The 15,174-nt window shown below is 46.9% G+C and overlaps 1 long non-coding RNA gene across 3 annotated transcripts in view; it reads right to left on the bottom strand.

Annotated features, from left to right (window-relative positions):
* Positions 1-15,174, bottom strand: part of LOC118173156 — a 192,705-nt gene that overhangs the window by 129,838 nt on the left and 47,693 nt on the right. For all 3 annotated transcript variants that reach the window (XR_004754061.1, XR_004754063.1, XR_004754062.1), the window contains exons 2-4: positions 11,206-11,331; positions 10,485-10,581; positions 9,725-9,887 (exon numbers count right to left, since the gene is read on the bottom strand). This is a non-coding gene — a long non-coding RNA (uncharacterized LOC118173156). The remainder of the gene's footprint in view (positions 1-9,724; positions 9,888-10,484; positions 10,582-11,205; positions 11,332-15,174) is intronic.

Raw genomic sequence — 15,174 nt, 5'->3', positions numbered from 1 at the left:
GCTGTGGCAGGGGAATACCCACAGACTGTCGATTCTGTGTTGCATTGGCAAGAGCTGTTTTTATTGACATCTGCTGTTTTCATCATTGCATAAGGAAACAGAAAGGAGGAGATGTTCGCAGGATCCACGTCAGGTCCTGGAAAGCTACACTCGGTGTCAGGGGGTGTGCAGGCCCTGAATACCTGGGCCACGTTCTGCTGTCATTTGCAGTCCCCTACCCATGGGACAGCACCCTGGGCCGGTTTCCACAAGGTCTGGGTTGCACCAGAAATTAAGCCACAAGAGCTGGGCAGGCACGGCACGCCAAAAACAGTGCCCTTCTCAGAAGCAATCAGCTTCTCCATTCATACCCCAGAGGCTGCCCTGAATTAAAGCTGGTTCATGCTCAGCAACGACGTCCAGGCCACTCGGAAGTTAATGATGCAGAAGAGCAGCTGGGCGTAACTGCTGTGAAAAGGGAGAATGTGCTTCTAGCTTTTCCATCATAGTTAATCATTAAAGCCTTTCATGGTCACAGAAGGTGCTGGCTTCCTTACAAGCTCCCCTTATCAGCCATAATTATTTCCTGATCTGCTTTCGCCTAACTACCTGGCAGACTTACGCACAACACCCTTGAATCACCTGACTGCATTTATTGCCCTATATTCCAGGCCAAATGGGCCTCTGCTGTGTCAGCTGCAATATTTACAGCATGTTATTTCTCCCAGCCCATGCCCAAACATAAAAGCTGTTCTGCCCCCTGCCTTCCCTTTATACCATCCCTCTTCCCATGACAAAGCAAAACAGAGCAGTAAGCTAAATATCTCAGAACTTTCTTAGCTTCTCCACAGAAGCAGAACAGCCCCTCTTGCATAAAGCCCAGGAGAATTCTGCTGCCCTCCCCCTAATTCCATTTCACTCTAAGTTTTCAATCATTTTAATTCTACAGCTATTGTCTAGACACCTAAATTAATGCATTTCTATTTACACTCCTTTCCTTTTTTCTTTTTTTGTTTTCTGACAAAGACTAACTTACCTCCATAGAGGAGAGAGACATAAATCCAAGTGATAGGCCTTAAAACCTCACCCTTGCAGCGTGTTATTTTCATGTCAGAGCCAGCGGAGCTGCGACTCAGCTTCCTACTGAGTGCAGTCCAGGGTTACCAACTTAACTCTTTTATTGAATAAAAATTGATAGAGTAAACCTGACAAGCACAGCAGGTTGAACAGATGAAGTCAAATCCTGAGGTCCTATATGCGTGGAGCCAGTGGAAATTTCCAAGAGCAGGAGAGGGCCAGTACTTGGATTAGTAAGAACAACATAGCAAACAAACAAACAAACAAACAAAAAGAAGAACAAGAATTGGAGATCCAGTCCCCATGGCAGCTGTGATCGACTGGCAGAAGTTCCGCTCTCTGTGAAGCAGAAGAAGCCGTCTCATCTACAGGTACTATGAACCTATACATGTACATACACACGTACTGTACAACACCTGCTTGAGCTACCAACAAGAGTTTTCTATTCAAACGTACACAAAGGGGACAGAGGTCTCCAGACAGGGAGCAGAGGAGTCAAGGACTGGGAACATGGCATTTCATGATCAAATTCATCTTCTCAGAGAGACAGCAACATCTACAAAAAGGAGTAACAATGCAGTGAAGGGAGATTTTGTTTTCACTGCTTAGGTTTATGAAAATACTGTTTTAGGGAAATTCAAAACCACGAAGCGAGCAGGGGATGTACACGGAATAACCCCAAGGCCAGATTGCACTGCTGTTGCTTAACCTTGGTGTCTGATACATGGTTGACTCTGCTTGCAGGCAACACCAAGGTCATTGTGAAACACCTGTAATCAACAATCCAAACCAATGCTTCCTCTTTCTTTCTAGCAAAGTATTCATGTAAAACAGTAATTCAGAGAGGTCTCAGATACAACCAAGTATTTGGAAATGCTCTGCTCGTCTTTTCTTGCTCACTACAGTCAGGACACTTCCAAGGCAGACCAAATGAATGTGCACCACAGGGACACTGGGCATGCTCTGCAAGTACAGATAATACACTGGCAAGCATAAAATGAGAACTCACAGAAGTGTCTACCCACACGTGCATTTCTCTGCTTTGTGAGCACACCATGCTTCTTTCTGCTCTCACAGTCATCTGTCATTTCACCTGTAGCCACTGCAGGACGTGCTTTTAAAATGCCGGCTCAGGATGAAGGCACACAGGATCCCTGAAAATATTACAGAAAGGCTGGCTAGAGGAAAAGATGGTGAAGCTTTGCCACCACTAAAAGAAGATGCACCTACGTCATGATTCCTGTGGGGGGTCTCATCACCCTCTCTTGGAAAGCACAGGCAATATGCAGAGAAGAACAGATTAACCAGTGATTCTGCATACTGCACAGCTTCTGTCTCCATGTGGGAGGATGCCTCAGCTCAGAAAAGAGATGGCAGGGGGAGGTGACAGAGGTCTGCAGAGACACAAATAGTAGTAAGGTGATTAAAGCATTCACGGCCAAGAGCCAGAACCACTGCACTTACCAGGTCCACTAAAATTCACCGAGATGCCGATGCCAGTTGTTGGGTGGATGCACAGGAGGTCGTGCCAAGGGAAGGACCATGCTACCTACGGTTCCTCTCTAATACTTCCCCCAGGTATGTGTTAGTGGTCGCAGTCAAGAGCAGGTGAAGGTGGGCTTTGGCCAGGTCTCACTAGTGGGGCATAAGGTGAGAGCTTATATGGGAAAACAAGCTGCCTCCCACCCGGAGCAATACCCAGGCACGTAGCTCTTGGAAACTTCCCTTTTTCTTGCAACATTCCATTTCAGACCCTCATCCTGCTGCCTTCTTCCAGCTTTTTTTTTAGCATTAAATATACACCCTGATTTTAAATGACAGTGAAATATGCTGAAATAACAGCCTTGTAGCATGCTGTCAGCTGTCTGTCCACAAATAATCATACTCCGCTGCTGCTTGTGTGCCCTGGCCCTTAGCTAAAGAGGCCTCTTCCAGAGCTCAGTGCTCAGCCCCCCTGCCAAGACAGCCAGCAGTGGCAATTACAGAGGTCTCTCACTGTGTTGTGATGTCTCATCCATGGGGCACTGAAGGCCCACTGCTCTTGCAGACCCACCAGGGTGGGGGAATCACTGTGGGGCAGAACCAGGCTTGATTGTCTATGCACAACACATCTCACACTTCTGTTAGGATGGCCCCACAGCTTGACCTAACAATTGAACCACGAGATGCCTACTGTAGTCAGCAGCCATGAAAATTATTAGCAGCATTCTTTCCATTTTTAATGCTGTTTGAGAGATTTTAATCAAATCTGATGGTGGGCAAAGTAGCCAGGGAAGAAATTACACAGGAGGGAGGGAGTGTATCACCTGCCCTGCAGCTGTGCCTTGTGTCGCTGCTCCCAAATGTCTGCTACCAGAGTAGCGTGAACAACCGTTTAGAGGGAAACTTGGCACAACCAGACCACACAGGGCAAGCTGCAGCCACAGTATTTTGAGCTGTACCATTCCTTTTTTCAAGTTTACCCACCGGCTAATGGACATGTTGGTGGATGGTGTTGAACTTTCTCCCCGCAGGTCCGCAAAGGATGCTATTTCCTTGTCTTTCACTGAACTTCTGTGTGAAATTCCTCCTGAAGATGGATTTAGGACCCTGGCACATACCTGTACTTTCTTGTTCAGGCCTTAGTGATCTGTTGCTGGGGCATGTTCCTAATGCCGCAGGTCCTGGTTCACTGCAGGCGTAGGTGGGAGCTTTCTGGCTTTCGCCAGCTTAGCAGCAGTGCCTGCGGGCACAGAGGGCCCTTCATCATCAATCTTCATCTTGCCCATCCGCTCAGCCTTGTTTAACCGCAGGGAAGGAGGCAAGGGACTGTTTCCTGCCTTACGAGAAATGTTTCACAAAACTGGAAAAAAGCTTATTGTTATTTTTCTGAGGGGGAATTTGGTTTCCAGGTAAGCTTTCATTCCTAAAATCCCTGGGAAGCACACATACAACCCCCCAAGAAATCCCACGTCGAGCAGTGGGGTAGAGGTGTTGGAAAAGTGGTGCTTTGGTTAGCAAAACCTGACCATTTTGCTTGGTTCCCCCTTCAGAAAACAAAAAAAGAAGGGAAAAAAAAGAGCCCTGAAATGTTCAGATAGAAATAGCTGCTTGTGGGACACACGTACCTGTCAAAAATCCCCAACTTCCATTAGAAAAAAAATAACACAAAACTTCTGAGTTTCTTTCTGATCTGAACTTACCCCAGAGACTGGGCTGGTGACCGAACCAGACCCCAGCACATCCCACAGGGCAGTGCAAACTGCTGCCTTTTGCTCACACGCATGCCCCAAGATGCCTTCCAGGTGCTCCCACACCCGCTGCGCCCTCAGCTAAGCCGGCAGGTCCACTCCTTCCCCATCGCCAGCACAGGCAGGTGCCACCAGTCGCATCCATCCCTGTGGCACAGTCAATCTGCCAGCCCCAGTGACTGCTCTGCCTCCTGACAGCTCTTGAAGTGAGAAGCTCAGCTGGCAACTGGGGAGCAGAGTCAAACTCTATTATGAGATAGAGGTGTATGAATCTGCCTTTAACTCCACATTTTGGGGTCTGGTTTTTGGGTCTGATTTCCCCATGCCTATCTCTGTCTCACAGCAGCACCCTTACTATCAGCCAAGTGTAAGAGCTTATGTGCAAAGCCCCTTGCCTCCTGCTCCCAGACCAGAGCACTGGAAGGCAAAAACAGAAAACCAAATGGCATTAACATGATTTATCTTTTTACAGGGGCTCCTCCCTCTCTTTCAAGACCACACGTTTCAATAATGAGAAACAGGGCATTCCCAACCCTCATGCACAATCCCTCTTTTATTTCCTACGCAGTAAGGAGCAAAGACATGAGACTTTCCCAGTCGCTTCCCACAAGAACTGTCTCTGGCTTTGACTTTGATAATCCAGCCTGACTGATCTTCCTCTGGCGGTGGCACTGGCGTCAGCAGCCACAGTGATGGATGGGCTTTACAGCTTGAATGGCCTTTGGGACAGCTGGTGGAAGATAAGTACCTAAAGCCCTCAATTTATGCCTCCTCAAGTTCCTAAGCCATAGGATGTTCACAGATGCCTTCTTCCTTTACTGTTAGCTTTGAAACAGGAGCAAAATAATGAGGGTGAAACTCTCAAGTCGCTGTGTTACATGCATTGCTAGAGGAAAGTGAATTATGTGACCAGGAGGAAAGTGATGGTAACTGCACAATTTTTCTACCATCCCAATATCCTGATGCCATCAGCTCGCATGCTGTGGGGATTTTGTGTGTTTTTTTGTGAAGTTTCTCCTCTTGGTCTGAATTTTTATTCCACGCCTCCTAGATCAGGTACAACAGGAGTGAAAGCTGTTGCCTACTGGTAGAAAATGAAGGTAGGAGACGTGGGAAGATCAAGAGGTGAGCAGCCAAACAAGACAAAACATTGACCTATACTTTGTGCATCCTGGCAAGATGTACAGTACTGACTTTACTTGTCAGATGCCAGAGACACCTCTCTTGTCAGGTTCCAATTCCAGCTAAACTCATATTATGCTAAGCCTTTCTGAAGTTACCTCCATCACGAGAGCATCTGTGATCACTGAGGCAATATAACAATGGCTGAAACTTTAAATGAAGTCCTACTGATAGGCCCCATTAAGATGCTCATCAAAAGCTACTAAAAACACACTGATTTATGCTTACCAGCAGGAAGGTTTTGTTACAGGCAGTTACATTTTTCTTACTCGGTTTTCAGAGTTGCTTTTGTAGAGGTTTCACTGTTTAAGTCTTGTAAAGCTTATTGAATGCTCAAACAAAATTCATGAGTAACTTACTGCAAATAAATGTAAATGCACTTCAGCTGACGCAGACAGCTAGCTGGGCTCATGCTCCTAACCAAGGGCAAAGATTGAGCGATCCAAGTTTCAGAGCCATGCACATGCACAGACAGCAGCAAGCAGCAAATTTTGCCAGGGTTAAGCTGAACACCAAAACACCTTTCAAAGCTGAAAATCAGAATAAAATTGTTCATTTCTTTCTTTCATGCTGACACAGACCTACAGCTGCTTCCAGGACAGGGACTGAGAGGGTGCTCCTAGACATCTCATTCTGATAAAAATCTAAGTTGTACTAAATGCCTTGGAGTTCAACACCCCAGGAGAACCCCAAGCACAAGCATACAGCAAAACCACATCGTGTTTCAAGACCTGAGAAATGCTGAGACTGACATGCAGTTGTGTTTTATCAAGGAATGTGACATCCAAACTGCTTTCTCATTATAAAAAAGCAGGGCTAAGTTTTGAGGAAGAAGCCAGTTTTGTGTTTCTTTGTACTTGAGGACTTTCCCAACCACCACACAACCACAGAGAAAACAGATGTATCCAGGGTGAATGCGGGTAAAGAGTGACTCAGGATGTCTGAGGGAGCACCAAGTGCAAACAAGAGCTTTGGGATGAGGTAGTGCCTGCCTCGAAGTGAAACTGCACTGGCAGCTGCATGGTGCGTCACAGAACAGTCACCCTGTTCCCTTCAAAGCTGATCCTTCCTGGAGATCAGACCAATGAAAGTGGCACCTGCCTCAGAAGGGATCTGCAGCCATTTCCTCCCAGCTCATAAAGGCTGTGCGCCATGTGTGGTCTCGCTACGTGCCCAGGTGCCTGTGGGAGTTGTTTGATTTCAACATTCTGGGAGCTGGAAGGAAAGGCCTCCAAGGTACTGAGTTCACGTGAATTGTGAGAAAACTAGTGGCCAAACAGAGCAGAAAGTCTCTGCAGTTGCTCCTGCTAGGGGAAGGGTTGATAAAGCGAGCTCTCCCTAGCCACTGCAGAACTCCCAGAAGGATGTTAGAAAGCAGATCTGACTCCTGCTGCTGCTTGCCAAACTGCTCATTTCTTCCTCTGTTACCAATTCTGCTGGGCTTTGGAGCCCAAAATCTATCAGCATTCAAAGGGGACTTTTCCTCCTCATCTCCTATAGTGCCTGAAACCTTCTCAAGTCAATTTGTTTCTGTAAATGTTTCAGACTCCTAGACAGCTCTCATTCTGGGGACCCTTTGAGGCAGGCAGGCCTGGAGCATGCCCAGCTAACGACACATTTCCCTGCCATACAGGGGGATCTGATCCAAGGCCTGACTGTGCAGGAAGCTGATCCCCAGCTTCAATCGGCCTTCAGAACAACTCATGTCTCCGCTATCTGTGAGAGAAATTCTTAAACATTTGCTCAGAGTGAGTAGCAGCTGATGCTCTTAATCATCACGGAGAGGAAAGGGAGGGATGGGAAAATGCCCACCTGCCAGCCCTCTTACCAAGGCTTCGGGATGAGACCTTTTCTCAGGGGGAGCTGGTTCTCTGCTCTGGTCTTTTGAAGCATCCTGGCCTCAGATGCCATTGAAAGCAAGGTACTGGGAGTCTCGGTGGGCAAGTTATTATGGTGTATAGCCCCCCCCCCCCCAAGACAGCTACAAAAACTGCAGAAAAGCCAACTGAGAATCCCTCCTGTATCTTTTTTGAAATGACCCTGAGACTGGAAGTACTGAAGCACCCTAACAATAGGATAGAGTATCAGCACAGTATCAAAGGCTGTGAAACAGAAGTTCCCCAGATTTTCCAGCCCTCCCCTGTTCAAAGACCCCTCCTCCATCAAAGCTCAAACCCTCCTAGGACCAACAGATCATGTGAGAGGCATCAGAGGATTATTAATTTGAAAGAAATGGGTGGAAAGTGTGTCAAGCACGCCCAATCTTTGAACTGGGTACTTTAGATCATTGCAAAATAAAAGACAACTATACATTCATTTTCCTTTAGAAAGAACATATTGCACAAAGCCACAAAAGTTACATGACCTTCATGTGAAGGAGAACAGAAGGACCAATCTTCTCTCATTATAAAATGACTTGGAAAGGCAACAAAGCGATGCCAGTTTTCACCAGCTGAAGATACGACCAAATGTCTGCGGTACGCTGAAAACTATAAGGCCTATTCACTGTGAATGCTTCTGAGCATATGTTAATCAGTGAGAAACTTCTTTCCAGAGATAATTATGGAACAAATATAAGTCCATGAATTTGGCCTATTATGAAGACTGTGCCTTCCTCCAAGGCATGGAGTGGAGAGTGGGATCTATTAACATCATCAGGTTGCAGACAAGCTTGCAGTTTCAGAGTTGCTTCTGTCTGGCAGCTTGCAGTTACCTTCAGTATCATCTTTACTGTGTCCTCTCCAAATCCCTGCCCGGAGACAGGCCAACATTTTCCCGTTGACATAGACTGGTCCAGCAGCAGTGAGCAACACGAGGGGGATCCATGCCTTGCCCACATTCTGGAAACATGTGGGAGAGAGACACAATCAATACCTCTGAACTGAAGCTTGCCATGAACATGTCCTTAAAGGATAAAAACAATGGCCATCATCAGCTTAGCAGCCATGGCACCATCAGGACTGTGTTTAGGTTCATTTCCCTCTAAACAAGATGCTCTGTATTTTCTACGGCAATACAGAGACCTGAAAGGAGAACCTACTTTCTGAAGAAAAGCCCTGCTGCTCCTGCTGTGTGGCAGATGGCAAATAAATGGAGCACATCAGTGCCATCCCAGTCTGTATCACTGGCATCTCAAAACCACCCCAGAAAAGGTGGCAACACCGCTGATGTCTAATCCAGCATCTTCTGTCTAAGACTCTTACAGGACTTTTGAACTGTGGAGATGTAATCCTAAAGCTACAACAACACAGACATCTGTTTTTTCAGCCATCTACCTGAGACAATTTAGAGCTAAGACCTCCAAACAGTCCTTATGACAAACATAAGCAAGACGCACATATGAAATCATCTAATGCTTTGCCAAACCAAACCAAAACAAAAAAAATCTGCATGAATGCTAGCTAGATCCTTTATTTGCCCAGGGAAAACTCCTGGCAGGAGAGTAATGCTGACCTAGTCCCATACATTGCACCTGAGACAATTCTGATTCCTTCTAGTTTTGATAAGGCAACTGTAAGCAAGGAAGTAGTTTGTAACCAGGATTATGCACACACATCTAGCAAGGGATAGTCACAACATTAAATGGAAATAGATTTAAAGATTTTTCATTTCATATAATCCAAGTAACTAGTACAATTCCTCACACAAAAGCATGGGGAGCTGTGGTGAAGGCTTTCCAGCCCTAATTCTCAGCAGTACTGAATGGTGACAAGTGCTCTGGGGCCCCCGGCACAAGACAAACACAGACCTGTTGGAGCGGGTCCAGAGTCCAACCCAAACCATTCTACAGTGGTATGGCCAAGGCAGGATGCTGTACTACACAGACCCAATCACAAGAGCACTTCAAAATAGCATTTTCTTTTCCTGAAATGGAATGAACATCTTTTGCAGGAGTTTGGCTTACTTCATGGCAAATATCTTTGTCTGTTTGAGAAAGTCAGCTCTTAACAGGCTGACCTTCAAGAGAAAGGCTGCTCTGCTGTTAGGGAGCTGACATAACACCTGCTATGCTCCGAGGTACAAGAGCACGCGTCCCTCCATGTGCCTGACCTCTGCTCAACTCCTTCACTCTGGCCTTCCTGACTGGATCCTGTAACCCTCTATTTTCACTGCAAATCCCTCAAATAGTTTCTGTGTATGCAGCTCTTGATGAGAATTTCCTGCTGAAGCACCGCCACCTATGAGTTGTTAGTGCAGGTGTCTTGCTTTATTACCCTGGAGTGCAATGGCTTTGTGGATAAAAGGAAGCTGCTTACCCAGGCAGCTGAAGTACGTAGCATAGGCGTGATGTCCCGAGGTGTACAAGCACCACATCTTCATATCTACACCAACAGTGAGCAGCCACTAGATTTGGATGGCACAGAATCAGATGTCCTTCAGATCCTTTCTTTGTTCCCAAAGGTTCACAAGATGAGAGACCTAAAACACAAGATAGAGAAAAAAATTAAAAAGGTGTGCTAACTGATGTTTGCACGCATACACACACACACACACAAATTACCCATTTATTTTGTTATGGGCCTACTTTTCAGTCTTTGGCAACAGTTTCCATAACAAAAGGGAGCAGCCTGTAGAGTGAGTCACACTGTTGTATCACCCTGGCACTTTCCACAGGGGTTGGCAGCGAGCAGCCATCACGGTGGCACCGTGTTGCCTGGGATCTGCTGGCCAGTCCCTCTGGTTGCCCCTTTCAGGCAGGCAGGCTGGTGCTGGCACAGGCTGTGGAGGGGCTCGTACAGTAACTGACGGTGCTCCTCAAAAAGAAAAACTCTGAAAGGGTTTCTAGCTACAGGGAGGACTTCCATAAAAAAACATTTTAACAAGTTCTCCATGAAAAGACAACTTCTAGATGTGCACTGCTCCAGTTTAGATCAGTGTTATGATGCTATTAAAATGGAAGAAAACAGGTATTTTTTTTCTGTATGAGTTCAGCAGGAATGGAGGCAAAGCCCGTGTCCCCCCTCGCCCCATCCACCCAGGAGAAGATGAGCCCCCAAGTCCAGCACTCGTGTTGACTCCAGCTTTGCATCTGCCCCTTTCCGCAGACTCTGCAGGAGTCATTCTTCAATTATTCTTTCCTTTGTCTTTAGTTCACAAGCTTATTAGCAGCAGACTGAAAGAATAAAAGGGCCTATTAAAAAAAGCAAGGGCTAAGCCGCTTCTTCTCTTAGTCTCAGCTTCGTCTAGAAGAATCCATAGGACACCAACCTAAAGTTAGCACACTCCCCACCCCCAAGTCCCGACCCCAACACCTGCACAAGAGCACTGGGTGCTGCATACAACTTGACTCATCCTGTGCTGACCACGGCATGCCAACAGCCAGGTACCGTCACCCACGAGCCCACCTCAGCAGCCAGAGAGTACCCAAGGGAGTGACTTATTGTCACTGCAGCACATCCGCAGTCCCAAAGGTTTGCTCTTTTATTGCAGGAAGAGCGATTCCCAGCTAGTGACGTGAGAAAGATGAGAAGGCAGGAGGGCTCTGTAAAAAACAAAGGTAGACGACAAACACCCGAGGAGCTGTAGAGTACAGATCTGGCTACTGGTGACACTAGCCAGAACATCTTTAGGTTAAATATGTCAAAAGCCCTCTTTAAGGAAGAGTGCCCAAATCAGAAGAATGGGACAGTTTAGGGGAGTTGAACTTTTGAAGCCATGGGCTCAAAGTGGCAGGGAGTTGAACTTGGATGTCTCTAAAGTAGAAGCAAGAAGAAAGCTTGGCTGGGTGGGCATCTACCATGCTTGCACCCCAAGCCTCTCTCAAAAGGGACTGAGCAGATCCAGGAATACCCTTGTAAATCTGGTATGTGTTTCTTCCTCACTGCTCATCCAGAATTGCATCAGCTGGAGAGAAGATTTCTGCCTGCACGTGAAAAATTTGCATCCGGGTCCATCAGGTCAGCTCTCCCCAGAACAGCCTTTCTTTCACCTACCCTACAAAAGGCCCAGTCGCACAGCAGGTCTGCTTTAGAGTTATACAGAAATCGAATTGACAGCAACAAACACCACCACAGCCCTGTGACAGCCTCAGTGCCCCCAGTGCCCCCATCCTTTGGAAGCTCCCAGCCCATGTCACACCCATGGCTGGCCTCTCTGCTCACCTCTTCCTAAATCGCCTCACCCTGAAAGCAACCTGGCATGTTTGGAAATCAGCTGGGCTACCTTAGTGGAAACAGGACAGAGAAAGAAGCTAGATCACAAGAAGGTGGCAGGCATGAAAGAACAGGGAAAAAAAAAGGAAATTTGGAACAGAGCAATCTTCTGCTCTCCATTTGTGTCATGTTCTCACACGCAGCCCCCGCATCAACGCAGGCAGAGCGCAGCGACCGTGCACTGCTGAACGAGAACGGGGCTAAGTCGGTAACGCAGCGCTCTGCTGCCAGCCCCGTCCCCAGCTCGCCTGCCTTGCTTCTGCGCACAGCCTGATCAGGGCAGGGGCTCTGATGCCCGCCGTAATTCAGCCCGAGTTTTATTAGCCCCCCCCAGGAACCGTCATAAACTCAATGAATAATGGATGTGTTGCTTAACTGAGACTATGAACCAGCTTGTAAAGAATTCACTAAAATTCACTTCAATTGCAATTCACTGCAGTTCTCATGCTGCAAAAAGGACCGTGACATCCATGAGGAGTGTCATTAGCAGCGTGGCCCGGTCATGCCTGAGCCCCTGGTTTCTCCAAGTCAACAGAACTCTGAGCATGAGCAACAATGACAGGATCCAACCTAGGGCATTAGCATCTTCCTTCCTCGTTAGGTCACTGAAAGCTCTCTGCGCTCCCTGAAGTCTCACTATTTGCAAAATCGCTCCAAGCAAATGCTTTGGATGGGCGGGAGTGCCGTGCACACATTAAACAACCGCATTCCCGGGTGGCCACAGAGAAGGCCCGTGCTCGGAGCTGTCACGGCTATGAATGGCACCGAGAGAGGGCTGTGCCCTGCTTCTGTTTTCTCAGAGTCCCTGAACAGAAGGCCAGTATGGAGGCAGAAGTACCAAGTCACTTCTGCTAGGCAAATACTTTAAAAATGTTATTTTTTTGGCACTGAAAAGTGCCAAGGAAATGAGGTCTTCAAATGCAGCAGTCCCCATAGAGAATCTGTCTAAGACAATCCAGGCAATACTTACAGCCTTTTTTTTAATGAATAATATTCAGTAATCCAACAGTCAGAAATTAATCATCACACAGATATTAGGCCTCCCTGTTAAAATAAGACGATCATTAAAGACTAAACAACAAAGCTGCCTTCATGTGGACAGGGCTTGCCTTCCTATCTACTTTCAGGTGAATACTGAAGTAAAACTTACTCCAGATTAGACAGCAGTGTGTCCACCTCTTTAAGCACCAGAATGATCTAGAAAAGAGAATGGAGCAGAACTGTGCCCTGACTTAGGTGTTGCAAGCCCCGGGCAATATACTCGATTCCTTCCCTGTTTCTGAACACAGCTCTGCCGTCACGCCTCCTGTCTGACAGCACACGTCTTTTGGAGTCCCACAGCAGGACGATGGGCTGCTCCGCATGAGCGAAGGCCATGTGATCTGTCTCTTACTCCTCTTCCCAGCCGATCTCCAAACAGCGTTTTGTTGCTAACAAACAGATTGTGACTCACTAAGACATTCAAAATTACATTCCTGTAATTTTCATTTTTACTTCGCTCACTCAGATCCAGCCCGTTGTGGCTTGCCCAACTTCTGTTTGGCAAATACTCCCTAGCTGGCCTCGTGTGTGTCTGAGCATCAGTTCAAAGGGAGATCTAGCCAGGTCTAGAATAGACCAGTTTCCACACACAGACAAAAAGCAAACTGAAGAAGTCTAAATTAAGCAAATTCTCAGGTCTTCCCAATACCAGTGCATCTGTCCCCCAAAAACATGAAAAGCAAGAGCTCAAGCCAGCAGGGACGACCGCAGAGCCCAAGCCAAAGAGCAGGCAGCGTGAGACTTCCCAGAAAATACGCCACTGATCTTCACGTCGTGGTGATGGCAGGCCAGGGCGCCATCACCGCATCGATGCGGCACCAAAAGCAGCCCATGTAGTTACTCTCTGAGCTGTGCAGTCACTGCGTTCATTATTTTGGCCGCTTACGTGAGCATCCTGTTGCTATGGCTTTAACTGCTGTCATATCAGAGAGCTGCCTTTCACGCTAGCCAACTAACCCACATCAGAGAAGCAGCAATGTTACCGCCTGGAGGCTCCTCTGAATTCCATCTGTGTCTAGATTACCGTCTGTGCAGCCACAGAGCGCCAGGCCATGCCTGCACCAGCACCCTGCCAAAAGCTGGGTGAAATCCTGTCTCTGCCCAGCCAGGGATCAGGCAGAAGCCACCCAGCAGGATGCCTGAGCAGGGCTGGCACTGACCGCGGAACAAGCTCTAACTTTCCAGATTGTATTCCAAATCTTGTGATATTTACACTCTCAGAACATCAGTTGATCACCCAGGAGGATGCCATGGGGCCAGAAGCGTCTTCCCCAGCATGCAGACTTGCTTCAGGACAGCAGAATGGGAAGACAGGCTTTTCTGGGGCTGGTTAGGGCTAACACACTGCTAAGGTAAGTCAATATTTTGCCTGGTGTCAACTTCACAATCCATTCAATCATCGATCACAATATTTGAATTTGGCTTTTAAAGACGTTTGTGAAGAAACCCACTTCTGTTGTTTTACATTTACAGGGAGGTTTAAAGACTGCATTGTTCTTAGAACATACCTAAGATGTTTTATTAATTCTTTCCTCCCAGGTGATTACAGGGCTCTACGCGAAGCAATGTTCATGCTCCATTATCACGATGGACGTACACAAGCTTTCCCAGCTTCACTCAGTAGCTTTCACTGGGCAGTGCAATGAAAGAAAAGACAACATATTTCACCTTTTCTGTGGTAACAGCCATCCTAACTATCATTTTTGAGCTGACAGGACTGTCTGGAGCCAGGCATCCATCGCTGTTTCCTCATCAGCCTGACCCTGGTTCCAAGCAGCCCTTCAGAAACTCAATTACCCAGCTACGCGCCCAGATTTCCTCTCCCACTCCAAGCTCTCCCAACCATGTAGATGCCCCAGGAGAGGTAACAGAGCCTTACTGAAGGATCACAGCCCTGAAATTCCTTGCAGATGTGCAACTAACTTGTTCAGGAATACCATTGAGCCTACAGGTGGAAGAGACAGAGGAGAAGCTAAAGTAGCACTAAAATACCCGCTGTTGAAGAAATAAGTAGCTCAGAAGGCAGAAGTGATTTGGTGAAGGAGAAAGGCCATGGATTTCTGTCTGTGAAGATGTTGAAAATACTCATATTATTTCAACCAAGTGACTGCATTTTAAAGGAATCTTTGTGGAACAGAACAGCCCAGGTAACAGCACAGCTGGATTTCATTTTCCTAAGACCCTTAAAAGCTGTATTCTTAGGTAAAGAAGGTGTCCGGGTATCTGTCTGGTTTTCCTTGTCCTGTAGGCTCCTGGAACAACATTGCCTCAATGTTTGAGGGTCTTGGCATTTCAGCATTTTCCACAGCAATATTCGTCTGCCTGGCTTCCTAATCTAAACACAAGTCACGAAGCGGGTTCTCCAACATCCATTTGCAATTTCTCCAAAGCAAACATACTAGAGGCTGCTAACTGTTCTCCCTCTATACCTATCGCACGCTCTCAGCCATACTTTACATTACAGTAAATGTTATGTTTACATAATACGTACTTTATGTTACGGATTATGTTAC

This window comes from Oxyura jamaicensis, chromosome 12 (assembly GCF_011077185.1).
Source record: "Oxyura jamaicensis isolate SHBP4307 breed ruddy duck chromosome 12, BPBGC_Ojam_1.0, whole genome shotgun sequence".
In the NCBI taxonomy this organism is placed as follows: domain Eukaryota; kingdom Metazoa; phylum Chordata; class Aves; order Anseriformes; family Anatidae; genus Oxyura; species Oxyura jamaicensis.
The sequence above is the reverse complement of the archived record's forward strand: the minus strand, read 5'-3'. Positions and strand labels throughout refer to the sequence as shown.